The sequence below is a fragment of the Ornithodoros turicata genome, chromosome 2 (genome assembly GCF_037126465.1).
Source record: "Ornithodoros turicata isolate Travis chromosome 2, ASM3712646v1, whole genome shotgun sequence".
Lineage (NCBI taxonomy): Eukaryota > Metazoa > Arthropoda > Arachnida > Ixodida > Argasidae > Ornithodoros > Ornithodoros turicata.
The window spans coordinates 135843381-135866345 of NC_088202.1; the positions used below are offsets into that span (position 1 = coordinate 135843381).

The 22965-nt window shown below is 47.1% G+C and overlaps 1 protein-coding gene and 1 long non-coding RNA gene across 3 annotated transcripts in view; one reads left to right on the forward strand and one right to left on the reverse strand.

The window, feature by feature from the left end:
• Positions 1–22965, reverse strand: part of LOC135386178 (uncharacterized protein DDB_G0287625-like) — a 370446-nt gene that overhangs the window by 344225 nt on the left and 3256 nt on the right. The window lies entirely within an intron of this gene.
• Positions 1–22965, forward strand: part of LOC135386179 (uncharacterized) — a 200007-nt gene that overhangs the window by 167738 nt on the left and 9304 nt on the right. The window lies entirely within an intron of this gene.

Genomic DNA, 22965 nt, shown 5'->3' on the forward strand with positions numbered 1-22965 from the left:
ATGCAAATAGTTGAACCTCCGTATAAAATAAGGGGATAATTTGAGGAACCCCGAACCGAGAAACCCTCAAGTGAACATTCTGTAAGGCAGTCGCCGCTGCTATGCCTTGAGCAGCGCCAACGAAACACGCGTGGCATACATGTACGTTTCTACTCAACATGCATGTGCTGCAAGTTTTGTTTTAGGGTGTGCGGATTAACAGAAAAGTACTAAAATTTGAGGAGCGTGACCTATCCCCTTTTTCAATGTAACGTCGTGTGCAGAGCGTTTAGGGGCAGAAACAAAGAAAATATCACGAGTCAGACCTCGATGGCTCAGCAATGGTGATTGGTTGGGCAGGATGAAGGCGCATGTGTGTAGTGGAGCAGCAATGACCGAGCTTATTGTGCTGCTCACTGAGCATGCTCAGTGAGCACTCTTGAAAATATGGGGATCATAATATCATAACTTACCATGGGTGCACGCGTTTTCACGATTACACGGCCCAGTAGCCCTTATGTGAGGTCCGAAAAACTTGTCTCTCCAGTGCAAGTCGTAGTTCACATCTGTATAGTAATCAACTTTAACCCACAGTGCTTGTACGCGTCTGTAGAAAAGGGGTCTGATATTACTGTCAGTTCCATATTGCTCTCTGTCGAACCCCCCCCCCCCTTTTTTTTTTACCGTTCTCTAGCAGGCCAATAAAAGGCTACGCGCTCCTAAATGTTCTTCGCCAAGTAGATATTGAAATTTGAATGCCGCTGCAGCAAACAGATTGAAAACGGGTCACGCTCTGTTACGCTATATTGATACGTACGAAGATGAAGATTTTCCAGTCGAAAAAAAAAAACATCGTATTTTGCGAGCAACGCCGTTATATGATTTCGCAAGTTTGTTAAGTGCACTGCATACTTTATCCCAGTGTTGCTCGCTCCTTCGAGTAATGTACCGTTTTGTATCCACGTTTTATAGTACCCATTATTTATTCTCGTCTTTTTCTCAACATTTTTGTTTTGTTGTTCGTGGCAACACTGTCTGGCTGTAGTCTAGCATCTCAGGTGTTTGCAGATCCTGTGTTCACACCCATTGTAAGTGCGCGGCCCTTCGGGAGAGCTGCTGGTTTGGGTTATTTTTACCACCACCCCTTGTTTATCCTCCCGCTGACAGACGAGGTTTCTAGCTTCTCGTCTTCTTCTTCAAAGAAAACCACGAGGAGCTTTGCCGTCTAAATGTTGCGTTTCAGAGCGAAGTGTCCTTGACAGTGAAGTCTTGATCGATAGCAATATAATAATAGCAATATAATATAATATAATATAATATATATATATATATATATATATATATATATATATATACATACATACAGGGTGGTCCAGAAACCCTGATAGAAAGTCATAGTAAAAAACGTAGATCCCGGAGAGACATGCGGTCAAGGGATTTTTTTCTGCCGATGGCTTTTGCCACATATTGGTAACATTTTCAATTCAATTGACAACGTTAATTTCTTGAATTGAACTCCGAAATTCCCCAAGGCAACCTAACGTTTCCTTTGCGGAAATGGGTTCCTCGTGGTTATTTTACTCAGTATAGCACATAATCCCACTCGTAATGCAATGGCAATTGCCGAAATAAATTCGCCGAAAATCCGTCTCTTGGCCCCGCCTCTTTTCGACGGCGTTTGAGGGCAAAGCTGGGAGGAAAGGAGGTTACAGGAGGTGAAAGTGGCTGACACATGTAACTGTGATTAAGCTACTTGCATAGGCACAGTTTGAAATACTTTCTCATCGCATAGATGATACTTGCAAAATTCGGTATGTGACATTTCCTTCCAGCACTTCTGTGGAACGACTTTTTTAGTGTTGGAAGGGCTGCGTTTGGACTGAGCAGATGCTAGCTTGTTATCTCTCTTTTACTGTAGTATTGTGAATTGTTACTCTCCCTAAGTATTAAAAGATGAGTAACTATAACTGAAATTTAATTACACTTTGTGTGTGTAACTTGAACTCGAGGGACAGTTACTCTCCACTATGGTTTAACGATTCTGCATTCTGTAGGGCCCGATGGTTGAACGATTTCCTTTTGGCTTGCCAAATTTTGCGTGGAAACAAATAAATTTGTTTAAATGGGACCTGATACTGTGAAAAAAAACGAGAGGCTATTCCGCTTGAGAATGCAACTGAAGGAAATCCATCGCCACAGAGAGATCGTCATCCACAACAGAAACCTTCGCAAGTCGGGTGCTGAACTATGAAAGCCAGACAGACCCCGTCAAATAGACAATCTTACCAAAGTTCAGTATTTGCACCATAAATCCCCAGCACTTTGCCCAAGCAGCACAACATATTGGCTCAATGTTGGCTGGATATTGGCAATAGTGGTCCAATATTAGACCAGTGTCGTACCAGTATTGCCGACGTCCACCCAATACAGGGCCAAGATATTGTGCTTTGGTCATTTCCCTAACCTTTCCCTTCCTTTCTTTTTTTAGGATCATTAAACATGCCCCTCCTCCCCTTGCACTAGCTCTACTTTCTCTTCCTCAAACTCGGTCTCACACACTCTCTCACTGTCGTCTTTTCGGCTTTTTTGAGCAGATACAAGTAAATATTATTATTATTATTATTAGTTAAAGGTGCATGTTAGGTGCTGCGCTTGTTTCGTTTTCTAACCTGTGCGATCGCAAGGTACAGAAATTATGCATCAATATGTTCCAACCATTTACGACCTCTAGTCGTTTTATGCTTCGATGATGACATAGATAATAAATGAAACTAGGGGCCCCAACAAGTTTTACGAACCTCGAGTTAAGTCCGATACTTCCCCAAGGACCTGCCTTCGGCAAAGATGAAAATCAGTTCAACACACGGGAGGTGCAGCCGGGCCAAGATAAATTACCGGAGTACCTCCCCTGTGAAATATTTGATGGTTATAAATCGAAAAGGTCGTGTGCGGATATAGCATATTTGGAGAACGAGACAGGTGGCATCGTAAGCTACGCTCCCATGTGGTCACTCGACCTGCTGTGACAATTTATTTTTGTGTACATACAGTGAACCCTCGTTAATATGACCCCCGATAATCTGACATACGCGCTTTACGACCATACTCTTGGGGAAAAATGCTGTGAAACTTCTGCAAATCCCCCCCCCGTTAATATGACAATTCTGTATTATGACCAAACTTTTCGGGAACGACCATGGTCATAATAACGAGGGTTCACTGTATACTATTTAGCGTTTTAAAAGCGACATCTGGTCTTTATTGCAAAGTACAGTGAACCCTCGTTAATATGACCCCCGATAACCTGACATACGCGCTTTACGACCATACTCTTGGGGAACAATGCTGTGAAACTTCTGCAAATCCCCCCCGTTAATATGACAATTCTGTATTATGACCAAACTTTTCGGGAACGACCATGGTCATAATAACGAGGGTTCACTGTACTAACACTTAATTAAAATAAAGCGAGCGGCCGAGTGAATACAGTATCCGCTCGTTGGCTAATGTCCCAATGTTGTGCCAATATCTGGGAGGAGGTGGGTTCGAATCCCGCTACCAGCTGTGGGCCTTCAGGCACTGTACCGAGATCGGTATAGAAAATGCGCCTGAATTCAGGCACATTTTCTAGACCGCGATGGTCAGCACAGTGCCTGAAATTGGTTCAGAACGCCATTCTAACACCACACCCTTCTAGTTTTCTCCCACTCCTATACGTACTCTCCTCTCACCACGCGCCTCTACACCGCTTCGTGTTCAACTTAAGGAAGAAAAGGAATCTAGTCCGTCAACTACCTACGCCGTTGGAGATAAGGAGACGCAGTAGCGCGCCAGGAGAAATACTGCAGCGCCACCGTGCGCCGTCAGTGACCATCAGTAGTGGAGCGCACTTTCTGATGCAGCGTATGGTGTCATGCGGTCAATCTTCACAGCGAACACGGAAGCAGAGTGAGTACGGACTACATGTGTGTATGGACTACATTATGTCGCGTAATGAGGGAGCGTGACCTCTTTGCTTCCAGCCATCCTATCTGCGGCGCAGTGATACCTTGACAGCTGACGGACTAGATTTATTTTCCTTCTTAAGTTGAAGACGACTATAGTGCAACGCGCCGTTTTTTTACTCACGCGCGGTTGAAATCGCTCTCCGGACCTCTCCTCCATGTTTCTCCTCTCGCTTCCTGACTACTATAGACGCGTGCTCTCGTTGGCTCCTTACGGGGAGCGTCAGCCAACCGTCGTTCTTCCTTTCGGTTCGTGGTGACGTCGTCAGTGACGTAATGGTGCAGAGCAGAGGCAAAGCGAGGCTTCTCCCCTCGACACTTCTTCCGGCGCTCGCCGTGGCGCGTCGCCAGAGGGATTAACTCCGTATAACTTTGGTACCTGGTTTAAATTCTCCCGTGAGGAAACCGTTCACTTGCCGAAGGTAAATCTTCGGCTGGAATGTCTCTTCTGTCAAACGACAAGTGAAAAAAAAAATTCGTTTCATAGTCCCTTAACTGCGTATAAACTCCCGTGCATTTAGGTGTTGAAAGGAGTAATTTTGCAGCAATACATCTAGTCTCCAAAGGGCTAAAATTGCTTCTTCCCCTCCCCTTAGAGTGTAGCTACGACGAGTGGCGTAGCGAGACCTGCAAGGTAAGGGGGGGGGGGGCAAGGGGCTCGATACGAAAACCCGTCCCACTCCCACTCCGCTGATCTTTTGTACGCCCACACATAAGTACATAATACATACATGTGCATACAGCGAGATGATAGATGAAAATACAGAATATTTGAACGTTTCACCGATTACATATGGGTTGTCACGATCGGTGAGGTCACGTCACGACTTTGGAAGTAGCTTGAAAAGCTCATGATTTCAAAACTATTCAAGAATGCTGCTTAAATAGACGCCGGCAAATCCCCCATGTCGCTATCCCTCTGGCTACGACCAACCTTTCCCCAAATTTTTTCCCCTTCTCTCTCCTCTTTCCTCTCCTCGCTGTCCGCTCGGAATATAGCGTCTTGTTCTCGTCCCTCGATTTAGCGGTACAAGTATAAACCATTTTTTAAAGCATATTAAATTATAACGCAAGCGTCCTTTCACATATCGCGCCCTTATGAATGAGAGATGCTACGCAATATCGGGCGACGTTAGCGACAGCGAGGGCGTTAACGTTATTCCGAAAAGGAGTCCATTATCTTCTTAGCTAATGCATATTTCTTCGCGAAGAAATTAGCGCCAGTTTCGGGGCGATTAGTAATACACTAAAAATGGCGGTGCTGGTTGCCTGGTAGAATTCTAGGTATAAGAATATGATACGTTTCTCCTCCATTACTCCCAGATGCAGCTGAGGAAAATAAATATCCTAATGGGGATACATGCTAATGAGTGAAACGCGTTTCTTAGATAATGCCTCCGAGATCTTCCGACAAAATTAGGGGCACCTGTGGCCTCGAAAAATGAGGCGGCTTTCTGATTATGCGCGATACTCCTGGGCTCGTTTGCATAAAGCTATTTGAGATCGGTCTCACACTTGAGTTCGATCTCAAGGTCGTGAGCATGGTCTGAGCCGGTTGCGTAAAGCAATTTCTTTAATTTCTTAGGCAAATTGAGGCTTTGCGCGTATTTGTCCCTTCTATGTTATTCCAGCCTCAGAACATCTGTTCTTTCGTGCGTAAAGCAAATTTGAGAGCAAAGTTGCGAGCGCGCCTGAACATGTTCCCGTGTAGCGTTCTCAGATTTTGGAACACAGGTAACTACTCCGATCAAATGCGTTCTCAACTTCAGAATGACTGCTCTGCTTAGTTGATGCCGACGGTACAGCTTCGTGATCTGTCACTCGTATGCAACAACAACAACAACAAGAAGAAAGTCATGATGACAGATGTTTCCCCGTGCTCACCACTGGATCCTACCCCCACTTCACAGCGGTTAATATGAGAGGATGAATTATGGTGAACGCGAAGCGACGACAGGTCGGAGTTCTGTTTAGAGCTCTTCGAGGAGTCCAGTAGCGAACGGGTAGTAAAACGGGAGCGAAGACCCCGGCACTGATGCGCAGGGGAGCGTGCACTCGCATGCAGCTAGTTATTTTGTAATGGACTGTTGATCTAATCGGCTATTCCATCTGATGGCTTCTATACGTTTTTGAACTATACCTGCCAGTTGTACGTGACCTTCCGTCTGTCTAATTTGGGTACCGTTTCATTGCCGTTCATGAAACAGAGACGATATGTTGTCGTCTGCAGCGTGCAAGACAACGGAGCACACGAATCTTCGTCTTCATTTTACTGAACAGAGGTACTTTCGCAATCTGGTGAAGTTCCTTAAATATCTATGTGCGAGCCTTCAGGCTGTTTTATCGACTTGCGCACTGAACATCACACGATGGAATCTATCATCATTTTGAAAAGCGGAGCAGTGTATGCCTCCCGCCTATGAAACGGTGCTCCAGGTCCAGGTAGTAGCTGAGCAGCACACATGGCGGTGGGATACGACCACGTCAACTCTGACTTTAGGATGACTTAAAGACTATTGCCTACAAGCAGATGACGTATTCGCAGGGTCACAGCTGTCACGGGGCTCAGGGATCGTGCGTGATATCCCCCAGCTCCGAGATCGATGAAGGTATTCGAACTCAGCGGGTAGGGTGGAGATTGGCCAGTCGATGAACAAGAGGACGAGGACACATTGCTTTCGTAACAAGCAACAACAATTTACTCTTTCGCAAAAGACATAACATCAATCGAAATAGCACACAACAGGAAATGCGCAAGTATCGATCAAGACACACAAATGAGGCGGGTATCGCACCACACCGATGCTACCGACTAAACGCGAATTACGCACAAATTGCCCAACTACTGTCTAAAATAGTTCCGCAAAGTTCGTACAATGAAAAGCAAAGTTCAAACACAACTTATCTCTGAGGCGGACGATACTTGGAGGCGGTCGGCTTCGTTGCAGTCGATACTGTCGGGCGGCCCTCTGGATCACGTCGGATGCTTTCCTTCTTCCTGGTCACGCTCACACACAAAACTAATTCTCACAAAATGTCGCAGCTTCCTGCGATGTCTTCAAAACCCCGGGTTGCACCACTTCTGTCGCAGCTCCCTGCGATGTCTTCAAAATTCTGGGTTGCACCACTTCTGTCGCAGCTCCCTGCGATGTCTTCAAAACTCTGCCGTCACTCAGATCTTCGCCGATCCGCTCCTTCCGCACCTCCAATTATCTCCGGCGGCAAAACCGCCGCTATCTCGTTACGACTTTCACTATCCGCTGACCATGGGACGACAACCTACTTTCGGCCGGTCGCTCCTTTTTAATCCCTCGGCAGACGGGGCACCCTCAGGCGCTTCCACGAAACGAACCCATTCTTCCCTACGAAAAAGGGTCACCACGAGTGCCACATTCTCGGAATCTATGCCGAAGTCCCTTTTGGTTACGTGAGAACCACGACGTTCTCACGGCTGTACTGCTGTTCTGGTCCTCGTGATGGACACGTGCTCTCTTTGTGGCTGACCCCGAGTCTTGCATGTGGTGGTCATGGAAAATTACTTGGGCGCATCTGCCTGTGCGTAATGACTGAAAATTTGTCGCCCTGTGACACGACTCCCCCCTTCAAGAATATTATACAATAATATTCAACATCTTCACAGGTGCAGACAAATCAAACTAATGGTATCATACACTTCAACGCCTCAACAGAATGGAAATGAGACTACGAAACAATTACAAAAACATCACATTCGAGAGTTATAACACAGGGTCACATGATAGCACAACATTCTCACTACACCAATTGTATATACAAACGCAAGCCACAAGTATACACAACTATACAACGCAAGTGTACACAACAATAATGGATAATCACTACAAATATGCGGAAACACAGGAAACTAAAGTACAGTATTCATTTCGAGGCACTTATAGTTCAATATATACAGTCCGTTGACCCCTTACGAGTCAATGCATCCGACTTAAATAGTCTGCGCCGACATTCTCCCTTCCCTTTACATATTCCACACGGAAATCATATTCCTGTAGCTGCAAACTCCAACGCATCACGCGTGCGTTTGTGTGTCGGCTTCGGTTGATGTGGAGAAGGGGCTGATGGTCCGTTTGCAGGACGAATGGCTTGCCGTAGAGGTACGGGTGGAACCGATGAATTCCCCAAATAAGAGCGAGTCCTTCCCTCTCGATGGTGGCGTACGCTGCTTCTCGGGCCAACAACTTCCGGCTAGCATACGCTACCGGATGCAAGACGCCCTCATACTCTTGCAGTAGCACAGCCCCGAGACACTTTTCCGAGGCGTCAGTTCGCAGTACAAAGTCCTTGTCTAGATCAGGCAGCCGTAAAATCGGAGCTTCTGTCAACCTTCGCTTCAAGTCATTGAAGGCTTCCTCGTGTGCCTCCTCCCATACCACGGTGTTGCTTCCTCCCTTTTTCGTCAGGCTTGTTAGCGGCGCAGCTACCTCTGCGTAGTGCGGTATGAAATCCCTGTAGTATCCGGTTAGTCCCAAGAATGATATAACCTGCTTCTTCGTGACTGGTCGCTCTGCTTTTTGGATTTTCTCGACTAATTTTGCGACTGGAGACACTTTCCCTTTCCCAATCTTATGGCCCAGGAAATTTACTTCGTCGTGGCCTATCTCGCATTTCGTTGGCCGCACTGTAAGGCCTGCATCGCGGATCCTCTCGAACACTTGTTTAAGTGTCGCCATATGCTCGCTCCACGTGTCACTTGCTACCAAAACGTCATCATAGTAGTGACGGACGTCTGGCAGGTCGTCGAAGAGCTTTCGCATCACCTTTGTGAAAACTGCTGGAGCAGTCTTTAGACCAAATGGCATGTACCGGAATTGGTACAGGCCGGATTCCGTCGAAAAGGCAGTCTTCGCCCTAGACTCTCTTTCTAAAGGTATCTGCCAGTAGCCCTTACTGAAGTCCAGTTTGGTGAAAACTTCTTCTCCCCGATGTCTGCAAACATATGGTCAGCCCTTGGAATTGGTTCCGCATCTGCTTTCAGCACCTCATTTAACCTACGGAAGTCAACACAGAGCCTATGGGTGTTGTCCGGCTTCCGCACTACCAATACAGGGGAGTTGTATGGCGAACTTGACTTTTCTATGATGCCCAGGCCCAACATCTTCTGGATCTCGTCTTCCACAGTGTTTCGCACTGCGAACGGTAGCGGATACTGCCTTGTGTGTACCGGTTTCGCCGTAGACAACTCCAACCGACATGTTTCCAAATCTGTACTACCCGGCACGTCCGACATTATCGTGCTGAACTGTCGTACCAGTTGACTTGCTTCGCTGCGTTGTCGATCATTCAACCTTCCTGCCAAGACAATGTCGTCGTGGTCTTCTTTCTTCTCCAAGCTGAGCATCGGTACTGTCTCGTCCCTTTCATTTTCTTCTATCGACACGACGCTGCACACTTTTGTCTGTCCTCCCTCTGCTTCGTCTCTCTCCTCGTACCGCTTGAGGAGGTTGGCGTGGAACACCTTCGTTGTGTGACCTAGATCCACGATGTAGTCGACCTCTCCTTTCCTCCCGACGATAGGGAAAGGCCCCTTCCAGTGCATCAAAAGTTTGTTGCTGTCTGTGGGGAGAAGGATTAGAGCCTTTTGTCCTACTTCGAGTCGTCTCTGGCGGGCCTTCTTATTGTATTGTTGTCGGTATCTTGCCCCCGCTCGCTCCAGCTCCTCGTGCGCTAGCTTGCACGTTTCCTCAAGTTTGTTCCGCAGTTGGAATACATGCTCGTACGTGGTCTTCACGTCACTTTCGATGTCCTCGTTGGTCCACCATTCACGCAGCACTGAGAGCGGTCCTCTCACATGGCGTCCGTAGAGGAGTTCGAATGGCGAGAAACCAAGGCTCGCTTGGGGAACCTCACGGTATGCGAATAGCAGCGGCGACAGGTACCGGTCCCAATCTCTCGGTCGCTCCTCGCACATGCGTTTCAACATGATCTTGATGGTCCCATTAAATTTTTCAACAAGTCCGTTGCCCATCGGGTGGTACGGAGAGCTGTGAAGTTGCTTTAGGGACAGCAGGCGACTCACTTCCCGCATGGCATCCGACACAAAAGCGGGTCCCCGATCGCTCAAGATTTCCCTCGGGATTCCCGTCCGGGTGAACATTTCTACAAGGCCTTCTGCTACCCTTTCCGTTGTGATGCTAGGTAGGGCCACGGCATCCGGGTAGCGTGTCGCATAATCGACCATCGTGAGGATGTATTGGTTCCCCTTCGCGGTGGCTGGCGAGATTGGTCCAACGATGTCGACGGCAACGCGCTGGAATGGCGTCTCGATCGTTGGCATCTTTCCGAGAGGTACCTTGGCCACCTTTCCTTTTGGGGTTGTCCGTTGACACTGGTCGCAGGATTTGACAAATCGCTTGACATCCGCTTGTACGCCTGGCCAGAAGAATTCCGTTAGGACCCTGTCCGTAGTCTTTTGCACACCCTGATGCCCTGACATAATGCCGTCATGTGCCAGCTTCAATACTGCTTCTCTGAACGTCTTTGGCACGATCATCTGCAGAAATTCTTTTCCAGCTCCCATTCGGTACAACCGGTACAAAATACCCTCCTTTACAACGAACTCGTAACTGTTGTTCTCATTGCGGCATTGAAGTCTCTGCCCGACTCGGTCAAAACAGCACTTCAAAGTGACATCCTCTTGCTGCTCCTTCGCAATTTCTCCGGGCTGCGCTGGCCATTCGTGTATTTCCGGTACTCGGAGTGATGCCCGTTCTCTCCTCCCTTGAGTCTTTTCCTTGGCCTGTCTCCTCGTCTCCACTGCGGCACTCAGTTCCTCTGTCTCTTCATCCTTGACGAGTTGCGTCTGCAGACTCTCGGCATCTGTCGCTTCACATGATTCCCAACTGGGGTCTGGGTCGCTTGGTTCTCGGGCTCCGGGCACGTTTCCTAGGATCACGTCGTAGAGGGGGTTTTCCATACACTTGGCGTGTCAGGATCCCGCTGAAAAACGGCGTCTTCACAGATATCCTCGCCTCTGGAAGGTTTCTTACGGTCCCGTCCACCAAGTACACTTGACCTACTTCTCCCGTCATGTCTTCCTCCTTGACGAGCATCTTTCTGACGATAACTGTATTGCTTCCCGTGTCGCGCAGCACAGTCACGCGATGTTCTCCCAATTTTCCCGTGACCACTGGCATACCCTCGACCTGGAGCAAAGTCTTTGGCGAGACGAAGGCGTTCACCACTGGCAGCTTCACTCCATTTTTCAGTTCGATGTATCCTTCACTGATGCAGTCGTCTGCGGAGTTACGTTTCTCCGTCCTCGGGGCTACGATGCACGATGCCTGGGGCTTGGCCGGTGCTTTTTCCCAACACTGACTTGCGGTGTGCCCTGCTTTACCACACGTGTAGCACGTTACACCCACTTGTCTTCCTTGTCGCGATCTGCATTCTGAGGCCACATGCCCTATCTTGTTACACAAATAACATCGTCTCGGGTTACGGTTTTCTTCTCTGTCCCGTACTTGCTTCACGTTTGTCGTTCGTTTTGGTTCTCCTACTGCTTCCACTTCTTCGTTCTTGTTTTTCCCAAGACTGCTCTGACATTGGGCTTCCAAGTAGCGATCCGCTAGTTTAGCTAAATCGGTCAGCGATTCAGTTTTTCGTTCTCGCAGGAACACGGCAAGCTTAGGCTGGCAACCCTTAATGAACTGTTCGGTCAGGAGCAAATTTCGTAGGTTCACGTAATCATGCTTCGTTTCGGAGAGGTCTACCCAGCGGTCAAAGAGGTTGCTCAGTCGTGCTGCAAACTGCGTGCCTGTTTCTCCCTCCATAGGCTTCCCGCTTCGGAATTTCTCTCTGAATCCCTCCGCTGTGAGTCGGAACCGCTGAAGGAGCGCGAGCTTCACTTTATCATAATCGGCGGAATCTTCTGGGGTCAGCCTGGCAAACACACCTAAAGCATCTCCGCTTAGGCACACGCTGAGCGCTGTAGCCCATTGTTCTTTTGCCCACCGTTGACCCGTCGCCAGTCGTTCGAAACGCAGCAAGTAGGCATCGAGATCATCTTTCTTTTCATCAAATGGCGCAAGCCACCTATGAGGACTTATGGGCAGCGTGCTGCTTACGTCGCGCGTAGCGCTCTGCGTTGATCCAGTTGCACCCTGGTTCTGTAGCTCTTGCAGTCTAATCTTAAGTTTTACTTCTTCTGCCCTAGCTTTCGCTGCTTCAGTTTCTCGAACTTGTTCTTGCTCTCTCGCATGTAGCTGTTCCTTCAATAGTTCTCTTTCTTGCGCTCGCCTTTCTCTCTGTTCCTTCTCAACCCATTCTTTCAACGCGGCACCCTGAAGGCCTAATTCCTTCCCAATCGCTACTAGCTCGGGCAAATCCATGGCGTACACGTCTCAAACTTCGCAAAACTCGACCACAAGTTCACCGACGAAACCTTTTCTCCACCACTGTTCCTGAGTCCTGTCGCGGACGCCAGAAATATGTCACGGGGCTCAGGGATCGTGCGTGATATCCCCCAGCTCCGAGATCGATGAAGGTATTCGAACTCAGCGGGTAGGGTGGAGATTGGCCAGTCGATGAACAAGAGGACGAGGACACATTGCTTTCGTAACAAGCAACAACAATTTACTCTTTCGCAAAAGACATAACATCAATCGAAATAGCACACAACAGGAAATGCGCAAGTATCGATCAAGACACACAAATGAGGCGGGTATCGCACCACACCGATGCTACCGACTAAACGCGAATTACGCACAAATTGCCCAACTACTGTCTAAAATAGTTCCGCAAAGTTCGTACAATGAAAAGCAAAGTTCAAACACAACTTATCTCTGAGGCGGACGATACTTGGAGGCGGTCGGCTTCGTTGCAGTCGATACTGTCGGGCGGCCCTCTGGATCACGTCGGATGCTTTCCTTCTTCCTGGTCACGCTCACACACAAAACTAATTCTCACAAAATGTCGCAGCTTCCTGCGATGTCTTCAAAACCCCGGGTTGCACCACTTCTGTCGCAGCTCCCTGCGATGTCTTCAAAATTCTGGGTTGCACCACTTCTGTCGCAGCTCCCTGCGATGTCTTCAAAACTCTGCCGTCACTCAGATCTTCGCCGATCCGCTCCTTCCGCACCTCCAATTATCTCCGGCGGCAAAACCGCCGCTATCTCGTTACGACTTTCACTATCCGCTGACCATGGGACGACAACCTACTTTCGGCCGGTCGCTCCTTTTTAATCCCTCGGCAGACGGGGCACCCTCAGGCGCTTCCACGAAACGAACCCATTCTTCCCTACGAAAAAGGGTCACCACGAGTGCCACATTCTCGAAATCTATGCCGAAGTCCCTTTTGGTTACGTGAGAACCACGACGTTCTCACGGCTGTACTGCTATTCTGGTCCTCGTGATGGACACGTGCTCTCTTTGTGGCTGACCCCGAGTCTTGCATGTGGTGGTCATGGAAAATTACTTGGGCGCATCTGCCTGTGCGTAATGACTGAAAATTTGTCGCCCTGTGACAACAGCGTCTCCTAGCGCCTTTCTTGTCGTTATCTTCCGGAGTTCAATTGTGACCAGATGGTCTCATGCAACGGGATTGCGTTGCGAGTTCGCCCTGGAGGCTGTGCCTTTGGATACCTGTTTGTAATTTTCTTCCTCCTCAATTACGGTGCAGCTCTATGCCAATTCAGCTGTCTCAATATCGCCGCCAAGGAAACACAGGACTTTACAATGTTTATTAGGGATGAGCCAATCAAATCCACGAATCCTCGAATCCTAGGCAGGGATTCGAGAATCCAAATCCCAGTGCCCAAAATGGCGAATCAAATCTTTCGAATCTACCAACCACGTTTGTTTGTTTCTTTTTCAAATTGGCGCCTCCCGAGTCCGCCGATGGCCTCAATGGTCGACGAGTGCTTTTTCTTGTTTGTTTGTTTACATTGCTCTAGGTTGAAAGAGTTCATGTAGGAACTGTTACATTACAAGTTTAAAAGTAACACGGTTTTGGTTTTGGATAGTTGCTTAGTTTTATGGTAATAATTCAGGCTCGAGAATTTATGTATTTCTTGTAGTCGTTGAACAACATCTTAAATGAATTACGTTTATGAAGAACTATACGGGTATATTTTTTCTCCTAAAACTGCAGTATTATCTAAGTTGTTTTTCATTTAACAAATGTATCGTATTCTGTTTCGGAACACTTCAGTAGAAGTTTTGTTTTTTGCTGGCTTTTTAAGCTCTCTTTAAAGAAAGGATTCGAAAGATTCGATATTCGTAAGATTCGTGGATTCGCAGAATCCTTCCTTGGATCCGGATCCGGATCCGGATTCGGATTCGAAGTCGGATTCAGATTCGTAAAATTCTGGATTCGTCCCATCTCTAATGTTTATTATATGCGTAAATCTTACGCATGCAGCATATCGAAGACTGTAATGATCACTGACGCCATAGGTTAGGATGGCACGTCCTGTTTGGCAGTTCACGATGGCGGCACGGGGACACGGTCCTAAAGATAATTTTTCAGATACAATACCAGAGCTGTCAAAAAACAAAGACAAGAGAAAAAACCGGGGATCATACTTCATCTTCCTCACTCGCGTAGGTGCCGCGGTCTACGAAAGGAGATTCCAACTACCGACATTTATTTGTCTGTTGTGAGCTAGAAGGTGGTAATCACTCTAGCTCAGCATATTTTCGCTGCTATAATCATTGCCGTCGTCTTAGTCGTAGTCATCATTTCCATGCATACCCATCTTTTTTTTTTCTCCTCCACCTACGTTCTCGCGGGCTGCAAGCGGGTAAGGGTATGTCCAGCATTTTCACTCGATGACTCGAATATGAAGGTGAAGGTCACGTGACACCTAAACGCAACGACCTTCGTCACGGAAGCCTTTCGTATCACTAACACACTCACCTACAGTCAGCATATTTCCTCGTTCCCCGCGAAAATTACGTCGCAGTATCAATGTACCGCCCTTATTCAATAATCCTCCGCTGGCGCCGCCTAGCGTGTAGCGCATCATTATTCTCCAAGAAAAATCCCTATTCCCCGCATGGCAGTCAAATAGAGCTCCACCCAAAATGTGCGAACCCGCCGCTCTACCACGACACGATTTACGACCAGCGTCCCCGTCGCATTTTTATTCCGCCACCTTCGATAAAGTTCAAGAGGTCTCGCTCCGAGTCGCGTGGGACTTCAAGGCATTCTATCGAACAGAACATTCGGCGAATGTCTCGCTGTGACACATCGTTTTACTTCACCGACATAATAAAATTCAGGAACGAAATAAGGTACAAGCGCCTTCGATCGGGTGCGTGCTATTGCTGTTCCGCAGATTCGCACTGCCACTTTGGTTTGCTGCGAAGTCACTGTGCGAAGCTTGCTCTGGAAGTATGGGACAAGGCTTAATTTAGGAGCTCGGAGCGATTAGTTGAAGTAAAGTTAATGAGGTTGTGACACTCTGATAGACGGGGTTCGTTACATCATGCACATATTGTATTGCCCGCTAGAGTATTGAGGGAAAAAAATATGTTTCTTCGTGTCGTACTTGGCGAGATATAAACGCTTGAACACACGTATACTGGTCGAGCTCCGACGTCAGAGCTCCTGCCATTCCCATTGGTAGTCGCACACACGTGACCTTTCTCGCGCTTCTTCACGGGCGGAGACTCCTTCCGTGACGTACAAGCCGCGTGAGTTTCGGTATTTGCGGTGTCGCTTTTAATGCGTAAGCATTAGAGACCTCGGTACGCAAGAATCACGGTGGTCTGTCTGTAGCCAATGCGCTTCGCGCATGCGCGGTAAGTGGAGAAGGAAAGAGATGGCGCCTGGAGAACGCGCGACGCTGCGCACCGGCCAGTGCAGCTGTGGTGGTCACAGGTTCAGACGTGTCAGCTTGGTCGCGCTATGGATTATGAAAGCTGTGTGTAGGAGCACCGGCGAAAGAAGGCAGAGGCTCCGAGACGGAGCCGCCAAGCTAAGTCGGAGGAAGCACGAAAAGCTCGTTTGGCTGCGGATGCTGTCTTGCGTTAGCTTTGTGTAGGGTCATGTGAAGGGTTGTGTGACGTTTGTGGAGCTTCGTTGAAGGGATGTGCAGCGCTGTGAAGGGGAGTTCCAAGAGGGTTTTAAGCTTAAATGCTAACGCATTTCCGTCGGATCTACCAATAGATCGACCATGTTTTTTTTTTACGCGTCATTACCCCATTTCCTGTGAAACATGTAATGCAGGTGCAAATAATTGCGAGCGCTATCGTCAGTTTCAGACCATTGAGCACATTCTAAGGTACTGCTGCGCGTATGACGTCTCGCGCCAAAAGGACCTAGCAGAGTCCGAGAAAGGCATACTCCGAGGCATATTGTTCACCCCAGAGGTACGTTTTTCGAGGGACCCATGAAGGAGGGTGGGGGGGGGGGGGGGGGGCATAAGGGCAGAATCGAGCACGCTTCCTTCGTGAAACGGGGCAAGCTTAGATACCTCTGTGATGCGCAGTGCCAAGTCTTAGTACCTCTCACAGATTGAACTATCTTATATGTGAACTTGGGGTATCGATCCATCAACGATCGATCCTAGAGTCGTGTTCAACTTAAGAAGGAGAAAAAATGTAGTCCGTCAACTACATCCGCCGTTGGAGAATCAGTGGGGGAGCGCACTTTCTGCCACAGCGTAGTGTCATGGGGCCAGTTTTAACAGTATATACGGAAGCAGAGTGAGTATGATGAATTACATTATCTGGCGCAAGGAGGCAGCGTGGTATCACTGTGTCCACAGCCATCCTATCCGCGGCGCAGTAATAGTTCGAGAGCAGACCGACTAGATTTATTTTCCTTGTTAAGTTGAACACCACTATAGTCGCCTTCTATTATCATCCCCTCTTATCATCTTATCATCTTCCATGTATAGCAAGGGCAAGTTACCACCACACACGTTAAAGCAGGTCAGGCACGATTTGATTTCGATAACTGGCACACGGTGACATCGAGCTTCTATGTAGGACTGTGGGCTCTATTCTCGTCAAAGTAATCGACCTCGATTACTTTGTCTCTTTGCCTGTCATTGGTCGTTACGTGAAGAAGGCGTGACCACCAAGGCGTGACGACCAATGACAGATGAGACACAAAGTAATCGAGGTCGATTCATATTACGCGAATAGGGAACACCGCCTAGATACAGAAAGCCTGCGCGCTCGTCGATATGACGTAACAATTAAGAGTCAGCCAATCAGGATCGTGTTCAACGGCAGTAGCCAATCGCGAACGTGCTTTCAGCGGTCGTGGCCATGGAGAAGAACCACCGTCGTCTGCGAGTTGTGATTGAACGTTCCCGCGGACTAAATGGGAACGCTTGGAAGTAGAGCGCAAAACGGTCTCAATCTTTCTCAAAACTGATTTTCTGGAAGGCGTCTTGCACTTCTTGTCTAAATATGTATTTCGGTCTGCAGGTTGCAGGGGAGCTGCAATCATTTCCGGGTTCTTGAATTCGCAGAGTGGTGAATCGCAGTAGCAGACGAATTCTGACTCTTCATTGCAAAAGGGAGAGGAGGCAATGTGCAGGCTTTGTCTATCTAGGTAGTGCTTGAATAGGGCCCCTGAGACACACGTCATATTCGCGAAGGCGTACTTGTGATCCTGACTGGAAACAGCTCTTTCACATATAAGATAGCATACACGCAGGGAATCCTTTTTGCTGGTTTGAGCTCGTGTTGTGTTACGTTACCACACATCACACCACATCATCATCCCATTTATGTGTGCGTGTGTGTGTTACCTTACACCTTGTTGTTGTTGTTGTACCCACGCATCAGGCTAGCCTATTGGTCTCGTCTGCAAAGGTCAACGTGATTTTTTTTTTCGTGATTACTTGAGGGTCAGGTGTTCAGCGCTTTAAATATCCGGCGTCTGCGTCCGCGGTATATTTCCGCAAATTTCTCTAAAAATTATTTGAAGAGTGATACAAAATTTAAACTAAAAAATAAAACTCGTTGTTCTCAATTAAACTTTCGGGCTTGCGTATCTGTAGAACTGCTAAATATGATTACAATTAAGTGTTTCGGAATCGCATGACATATACGAGACGGTTCGTTGAATGAAGACAGAAGGAAGTCACTGAAAAGGTTAGCCAGCTGCAGGACTCGAACCCTCATCTTCTGGATTGCCGGTTCAGGGCTCTACCAATTCAGCTAAGCTAAACACGCCTCACCAGTCACTTCCAAGGTTGCGTCATGTGAAGGGACAAATCACACACACACACTGACTCACTCATTCCACTTTTCCTCTTACATGAGTGGAGGAGTGAGTGAGTGGGTATGATTTGTCCCTTCAGATGACGTAACCTTGAAAGTCATTGGAGAGGCGTGTTAGCTTAGCTGAATTAGTAGAGCCCTGGACCGGCAACTCAGAAGATGTGGGTTCGAGTCCTGCAGCTGGCTAACCTTTTCAGCGACTTCATTCTTTCTTCTTTCATTGTTGTTAGTCACTTGACACTTGTTGAAGGCACTTGTTAGGCTTTGTGTGTTTGTCCTTTCTTCTGCGTTCCAGCCTCAGAACATCAATTTCCAACGAGACAGTACCTTCTTTATTCCATATCCCAACTTCTATATAATATCCCTGTATTCTAAATAAGTCGCTGCGAATGCGTTATTTCATGTGAGTTCCATGCCCCAGTCTTCAGGTGCCAGCCGTTTCTTTCGTTTCCATCCACCCAACGACGAGGTTAATGTTAGCTCTAGCCAGCGCCGGTGCTAGGGGTGTGCCAGAGTATTTCACTTCAGCTTGCACTTTGCTTCGTTTAAGCGCAGCCACTCAACGCACTTCTTGTAATTTGCACGCCCAATCTCCATACCTCTCTGAGTACCTCGTGAACGCTATGTTGCAGGCGGGACGGTGTATGTTCTGGCATGGAAAAATATACGACCGGTTACCTTCGCAAAACAAGTCGCCTGGAGGTAAACTCCGCGCCATGTTGAAGATCTATAGGATGTTTATTATGGAACGACGGGGAAATGTAAATGCACGGAAACCTGAAGACGGCAACAGGAACCCAAACAGAAACCTTTTAAGCTCTTTTACCCATAACGTTGCCCATAAAGAACGACGCACATAAGAACACTCAGCTTGAACTTTACGAGATCAATTGAACATATGTATGCAAAACTGGGATAAGTCGAAAAAACCCAAAGCGAGAAAACTGTAGTGAACATAGGAGGATTACGCAAGCGAGCTGGTGTAAACTTGAAGTGTACGTTATGGTATTTAGATGACACTGCAGCAAAAACATTGAGAAGCAGTTAAGTCGACTTATCCCCTTATTGCATACATGGTTTCAGTTGTAAATGTAAATGCACGGAAACCTGAAGACGGCAACAGGAACCCAACACTCTAAACTTTTTCACACCTTTAAAGGTGTGCGCTATGCACATTCAACCTGGTTGCGTAACATTGCATCTCCAGGATGATATTTTACAAAATTCGGAAAGCATTACTAAAGATCAAGTGTCAGTGCAAATCTTGCTTCCATTATGTCTTGAATATCGTAGGTACGAGCTAATGCATATATGCATCGCTATCGATAATCGAGCACGCGCATGTGTCTACAATACTGTTGAACAATGTTGAGATGTTGCAAGACTGAATTTTTGGAGGATAGACAACACTCAAGTAAAGAAAATTTGTGCGAAATCGTGCTCCATTATGATGTTACCAAAATACACCTAAAAAGGCGTGCGCCATGCACGTTATTACACCTTTAAAGGTGTGAAAAGATTTAGAGTGAAACAGAAACCTTTTAAGCTATTTTACCCATAACGTTGCCCATAAAGAACGACGCACATAAGAACACTCAGCTTGAACTTTACGAGATCAATTGAACATATGTATGCAAAACTGGGATAAGTCGAAAAAACCCAAAGCGAGAAAACTGTAGTGAACATAAGAGGATTACGCAAGCGAGCTGGTGTAAACTTGAAGTGGGCAACATACCCCTGGGTTTGGAGTGAAGACAAGGGGACGAACGACCAGACGTACAACACAAGACTCGAACGTGACAAGACTCAAACGAGCAATGAAGATTTATTCAAAAATGTACATGTAGGAGGGACAAATAGGCGAGGAGGAAAGGGGGTACAGCACTGCCGTCTCGGCATGACCGGAAATTTGAGAATATGTACTTGTGGAGGGGTTCGAAGATGAAGGCTTCCAGCAGTTTTTAATAGGTTTCACCGGCGAAGGTTTCAGTATAACGCGGCATGCGCACGGCTTTGGCGTAGAAGAAAAAAAAATAAAAACAAACGAAATAAAATAAAAAATTGCGAGTCATACCTGTGTGCAGAGGATCAGCCATGATCGGGTAGTTAATAAGCACCCTTGTAAATAATATCCTATAGTTCACCATCATACAGTATGTAGTATTAGCATCAGTGCACACATTTTTCCGGTCAAACACCTGTGGTCCCATGCTAACACAGCACCGCGGTGAAACACCCCATCTCATCGTCATCATCTATTGTTGTTGTTGTTGTTGTTCCCTAAGCTAACATACGGTCATGTGAGATAGTAAGAACGTGTGTCTGCATTGGAATTCGTAGTTTATATCGGGATCGCAACAAACTTAGAGCTGCACGAGTTGTATGAGTATCTAGAATGTAATTGTCCATTCAATTGACACACGTATGCATACTAGTTCATACCCTCCTTTGTAGCGGGTCAAGAAATTCCTGTCCTGAATTTTTCTTGGAATGTACATTATGGTATTTAGATGACACTGCAGCAAAAAAACATTGAGAAGCAGTTAAGTCGACTTATCCCCTTATTGCATACATGGTTCCAGTTGGTACCACGTGCTCCGTTTCTTATGACCAACCTTCGGGTTCACTTTTATGAACTTTTAAAGAAGTTGCTAAACGTCGCCCCAAGTTTGGCTCGATAAATGTTTTTAATTTCATGTTAGCGCCGCGACGCAGCTGTGGCTATGAGTCGATAAATGTAAAGGACGATTATTTCTATTGGCGCGACTCTGCATTCCAAGTTTTACGGCAAAGGGTATAATAGACGAGTCGGTACCGCGAATACCGGAACTGATCCGATGGTGAGGTCACGTACGGCGAGGTTGCTCCACCAATGACGGGCCGCTGGGGAGATCACGTGCTTACGAGTTCCAATAGGCATGGCGAATGTACACGGACGTTTCGGTACACGGATATCTCGGTACGTGGAAATCTCGGTACACGGTCATCTGGGTATACAAGAATTGTCGCATAGGGAAAATGTTTACACGCCAGTTCGTCGCCGTTAGAAGTTCCAGCTTTCTCTATAAATTAACGGAATGGCCGGATGGAAAAAGGGATATACCGTGCACCGAGATGTCCGTGTACCGAGATGTCTATGTACCGAAACGTCCGTGTTCCGAGATGTCCGTACCAGAATGTCCTGTACCGAAACGTCCGTTCTACCTCGTTACGCATTTCGTTACGATTATTATCAGACAGCGGATACTTTGGGGGAACGAACAGTGCACGCTGTCCGCTCGCCTTACTCGTACTCTAACAGCGTATCGAGCGGCCCGACGATTTATTGGACGATGAGAACATTGTTTTAGGCCTTTCTAACACCAACGCCTAATTTTCCGCTCGACCACACATTACGGAGCAGGGTCATCCTAATTACAACCATAAACTTTCCCCGCTCCGCGGATGTCCCACTTTGTCTTCCATGGTCTCCCTTTAACACTGCTTGGACGGCGAATAAACCGGGCGGACAACAAAAAAATGTGCGAAAGATTATGGGAAAGATTGGGATGTTACGAACAAAGTGGTAGTAACGAGTAAGTCTGAGCCATACACAGGAATGAATTATCTCAGCAGTAAATTCACAGTATCCTCGATACGAGCAGCAGTTACTACTAATAATGAACATTATCTACGTTACATCCCGGTGGGGACACAATGAGTAATTTTTGTCCTTTCGGGGACTAGGTGCATTGCCACAGCCATTTGTTCCCGTTAGGAGTGAATGCGCGGAAGTTTATGCGAAGTTTAGGGGGTGGGGTTAGTTGTAGTGTTAGGGAATAAATCTCAGGGTCAGAGGAACTGAAACGTAGCATAAAAGAAGCTGTAATTGCTCCACAGTTTACTTCTCTCTCTCTCTCTCTCTTTTTTTTTCTTCTTAGTGTGTAGTTCGTGCCAGGTCTTAAGCGTTAATATTTCTCCAACGCGTCTGTAAGGTGAAAATGTGCTGTTTATTGTCTGAAACAATATGAGACACCCGAATTATGTGCTCGAGTACACTGTTGTCGAGCGCTACTCGTTGCCTATACATCAGTAGTAGTGTGCTGGCTGTGTCATCACGCTAACGACCAAATAATTCGTACTAATTAGTACTATTACATTGCGTCAAAAACCCAGTCTTGCGTACCGTGATGCGGTGTGATAAAGAAAAAAATAAATGGGGATGTGAGTTTCGACGAAGTCGAACTGGCTACCCCAGTACGCTTACACACAGAAAGCACAGACAGATGATGAGATGATGAGAAAACAAAGACATGATGACCAGAGAAGAACAGAGATGATGATGGAGTTGAACATGTAGTTCAAAAGTTTCGACCAAGTGGGTGTAAAATGTCGGATTTGCTGAGGACACACACAGCACACATTCAGCGAGTCATAGAATGTCCATATAGGCCCGTACCGTACTGTACCGTACCGTACCGTACCGTACCGTAAACTCTCTCATCATGAGCTATACAATACGCTCACGCTTTTCATTCTTTGGTATATTGCTGGAATTTCAAATTTCCAAAAACGATTTTCGCGTAAGACTTTTAAACAGGAAGCTTGACGGGTCTGTGCTGATCCTGTGCCACCGTCATCAGCATCTGCTTTAAAAAGCTGAAGGCAGGTGCCGGTCTAACGGGTCTACATTAGGAGCGTGATTGACACGTCAGCGTCGTGCCGTGCGCCTCCCTACGGACGAGTGTCTCTCGAAATGGGAGGAACTTGAGTCACGTCGAAA